The sequence below is a fragment of the Rhagoletis pomonella genome, unplaced genomic scaffold (genome assembly GCF_013731165.1).
Source record: "Rhagoletis pomonella isolate Grant_MI unplaced genomic scaffold, Rhpom_1.0 Rhpom_scaffold_00002, whole genome shotgun sequence".
Taxonomy (NCBI): domain Eukaryota; kingdom Metazoa; phylum Arthropoda; class Insecta; order Diptera; family Tephritidae; genus Rhagoletis; species Rhagoletis pomonella.
The window spans coordinates 663,418-668,338 of record NW_023458556.1 but is presented as its reverse complement, the minus strand read 5'-3'; positions in this window follow the sequence as shown (position 1 = coordinate 668,338).

Below are 4,921 nucleotides of genomic sequence, written 5' to 3'. Positions count from 1 at the left end.
AAAAACTAAAAAAAGATAGCTATGTAAAAGTTACTGTTTCAAAACTCGCTATATTAATTTTTTGATATTTTTATTGAGCTTTGTACCACTATTGTTTATTAGGAAAATTTGAAAAAGCAACAAAGTCTAAGCGGTAGAAGTTATAGCAGCTATTTCGGAGATTTCTAGACATCAGCAGGGATCGAACCTGCGTAATCGATGTTCAAAGTCAGAAGCGTTAACCACTGAGCTATGTACACCCCGTAAACTCTTGTTGTACTATACTTATACTATATTAAATTTTTATATATAAAATTTGCAAAAACTACCACACTGCGATTTTGTTTTTTAATGTTATTAGGGTCTTGTTTACCCAAATTTCCAGATAATAAAGAGAAATATACAATTTGGATGTTACTTGTTGTTGTAGAGGTTTTTTTTTAAATTTATGGCTCACTATTATAAAATCACATAACGCTGTTTGCAAGTGGACTACTCATTTATGCAATATTAAAAAAAAAATTCAACAAACTTTCGTACAAATTTCGAACTTTTAAAAATACTAAAAAATCAATCGACATTTTTAGCCCTTTGAAACTTGTACTTTATTCTACTAGAATTCTATGGGCTACAAAACTGCATACTCAGAATTTAATTAAAAACTCGAAATTTTGACGAAAATGTGTAGATTTTTTTTTAAATCACATACATTTTTAAGGCAGTGTCACTCGATTGGTACATTTGTACAGATTTGTAAATTTTTATATTGGGCTATGGTAAAAAATGGGACAAGTTTTTTTTGGTAGTCAAAAGATTGGTTCAATACAGCGATGTTCTATTGAAAAATTTCAATAAATTTTCGTGATTGGGATAGTGAAAAATATTTTGGGTGTTCACACAATTTGCAACAAATTTTGGAAAATACCCAATCGTGTGGCAATGCCTTTAAACTTGTATTTATACGGATGTTGGTAAAGAACGAACTATAAAGAACTAACCGAAATTAAATAACAACAAAAATAACAATAACAATAACAACAACATAACAAATAAGAATGTGGCCCAAATAATTATAATTATAACAACAAAAATAATATTTTAAAACTTGTCAAAATTTGGTGCGGCTATAATTTTTTCGACTACTGTACATAAGTTGGCTATGATTCTCGGCTCAGGAATTTCAAGATTTCAAATTCTTGTGAAAAATTTTATTTTTATCAGTATTTTTCTTTTAATCAAAATATGTGCAATAAAAGTGAAACTAAAATAAAAATTTGCCATAACCCTCCAACTAACAACTTATTCCGAATTTTTATTGTAATAATTTAAATTACAAATTCAATTTTGCGCTTTCCTTTTGCGAATCTTTCTATTATCCTTTCAGTGTCAATTTCAATGTCTAAGTGTACGTGTAAAAGTGCCAGACCTATCAGTCCTTCTTCATTCATGGTACTACGCAACCATGTTTTTAACCGGCGAAGGGTTGAAAAACTTCCTTCGGAAGTAGCGTTACTAGCTGGAGGTGTGACCAGAATGCGAAGAAGTTTGTTAATCAATGGAAAAGCATATTCGTCGCATTTACCAAGAACTTCTGCCGCTGATTTTTGGAATGGCTTTCCACTTTCCTTATTTGTCCATCGTTCCAACCACACTTTATACTCTCCTTCTAAATTGATACCGTCTTTTTCTAAGAAAGCTGATGAAAGCGTTCTAAGAAGCTGATGTGACTCTGAATTTGATCTCATTATTAATATTAACTTTAAACAAACGATTTTATAAAATAAGAGATGCAAAATAAGATCTTAGATCCATAGAAATATTAGGAAAATTCAGCAAACAATTTTTACAACAAACTTTTTGTCAAGATTTTCTAGAAAAATTCTTGGTATGCAGTTTTATGTGGCATTAAATTAAGAAAGTGCAAGTTTCAAGTAGCTAAAAATTCACAATGATTTTTGATATTTTTTTTGCGAATAGTGTTTTTATTTTATTCCATACAAAAAAATTCCGAACACAATTTGTATGGAGGAAAATGTTTGACACCGTCAATAATCTTAATAAAAAGTTTGGTCTAATTTTGTTAAATTTTTCTAACTTTTCTACAAAGTTTGAAATTTGGACTTATATTGTTTTGGTTAAATAATAAGCTGTTTTTTATAAAAAAAAAATATTAGACAGTAAACAAACAATGGAAAAATAGCTGTAACTGGTAAAAATGTCGTGTCTTTATTGTTACTGTAGGTAACAAAGATAAATTTTGAAAAGAAAATTAAAAAAATACTTACCATTATTGACACAGATTTCCAGGATCCGTTGTTTCTTTGCACTTCTTCACACATATCGAAATACCGAAACTTTATTTGTACTTAATCGTAATCAACCGCGGCTCGAAATTACACAATAGAAATATTGTATTTCGTACACTCAGGAATTTTTTACCAAAAATGAGCTACGCCAACGATGCAGACAAGTGTGCGCACCGCACCGCACATTCACGAGGTGGCAACTTCAGCAGTACCGCTATTTTCCTCGACGAATTTGATAGAATCAGCCAAGGCGAATTTATACAAGGTGGTGTTGATGGCGAATTTAGATTTTCGCCGCGCTACTTATTAATGTCAAAATGATGTGTTTGTTGTAAACAAGGCGAATTCATATTACAACAAACACATCATTTTGACATTAATAAGTACCGCGGCGAAAATATAAATTCGCCATCAACACCACCTTGTATAAATTCGCCTTGGAATCAGCTATTTGCGTGACGTCAACGGAAATGCTTTGTTCTCGTACAGTAGTTATGATAATTGTAATAGTAAAATTTGTTTGCTCTCAAAACAAGCAGAAGGACTAGCGAAAAAATTGGCGTAAAATAGTGACTGCTGATTTCTACTAGCTTGGCGTGTCTTTGTTCATCTTTATAAAATACGCTCTTATAATGTAAATTTATAAAAACGGTAATGAAGGGCTATGAAAGTGTTTTTAATTTTTATTATATTTTTCAAGTCATAATATTTTTACGCGCATAGATACATATGTTGGGTTACACAGTTGAAAGTGAAATTTCCTACATACGTGCACCGCAAAAATAGACAAAAAGTAGTATCAGAAAGTTCGATTTGACATAAATACATACATTCATAGATCTACATACCCATTATTTTAATTTTTCACGCTTACGAAGAGTTTTACACGATTCCTTATTCTATAAATAATCTTGTGCAAACCTAAAAAATGGTTACGATTGAAGATTAGAATAAAAAAAAAACTTAAATTTTTTTTTCAAATTTCTTGTTTGAGGTAATATTTTTCCGAAATTTTGCTTTTTCGAGCTCTGAAGTAGCCGACTTGCAAACAGCGTTATGTGATTTAAAAAAAAAAAATAATCGTTTTTATTACCTGAAAATTTGGATATGTCTATACGACCTAAAGCAGTTTTCTAAGTTCATCAGAAGATGGAGACTTTTGGAAGTTTATAAATATATATGATAGCGACTTTAGCAAGAAGAGTTAACATTTGAGGCTATTTTTTTCAGAATATAGAAAGATTTTGCACTCTGTTGTTAAAGGACATGAAACTACTTTAAATACTGGTACGTTATCAACCAAAAACTAAAAATCTAAAAAATTTTACATACTGGACTTCTCAAATGAGATGCTTACAGCCTCTGCTAGCACACACGCTTTCATTTTCCGATCGTCAAATATCATTCCATGAGTTTTATCGACGATTTCTTACGGGATGACCTCATTTGGGCGACCTGAACGTTCGGAGTCACTTGATCTGCTACGACCATAATGGAACTCAGTAAACCATTTTTTAACCATTGAAATTGAAAAAATAATGCGTAATTCACACTTTTCAATTTTCGTTAACATTTACGAGGAGGTCAATGACTTTTCAAATTACCCTCGTATAGATACATATGTGCATATTGTACATATATTAGCATGTATCGTAAAAATTTCAGATTAAGAAATATGTATGTTTTTTTATATATGCTTATAATGTAATATATGTAAGAATAGTTAATTTTATTTGCACATACATAAATATGTTTATAGGTATGTAGAATATATTTACATTGATTTAATATTATGATTTATTTCATTTATTTTGCGGAATTATATGTTAAAACAAATGACCGTAATAACAACAACAATTCGACCAGTAACAGCAAACAGCCCCAATGAGCATTCGAGTATAACCAGAAGGGAAAATCCAATATGGCATGGGGAGTTCAATTTGCATTAAAATTACACTCGTAGCGTATCACACATTCTTTCAACTGAAGATGTAGTCTGAACACATATTCCATTATTTGTGGATACGAGTACGTGTATACATATGTATCTGTTTATGATTACATAGAAATTTGTATACATCAAAATTTACCAAATTCATATTAATATATGTACTATATTTCAGTGTTTCTCAAACTGGGGTTCGTGTGCCTGCGACATTACTTAAAATTACATACACTGCATATAGCAGACGCGGATGAATAGCCGCTAATTTTTGTACTGATCCCTTAAACTGATTAAGTCCGAGTGATCTCACCGATCTCTTTCTATAGTGACCCATGGCTCCATTTGGATAGTGCACTGTGGGATGCACATGGGTTGCCCACGATGAAAATACTACACGAACGGGGACGCAAGGGTCGGTATTGAGCATGGTCTATACCTTCCACTCCTCCGCCTGCTATGTAACTACAAGTATAATAAATAAACCTGGCAAAAAACCTCTAAACAAGCATCCCACGTTCAACGCATATTTTCATCGCCAGACTAATTAATTTTCCGGAATATTTTTCAGCGGAAATGTATTTTAAATATATACATTAGCATATTTTTTATAACAACGTTATCGATCAATTTCATCTCGTGATATCAACGAGTCCAGCACTCGCAATATATGAATTTCGCGAAATGTCAGTTA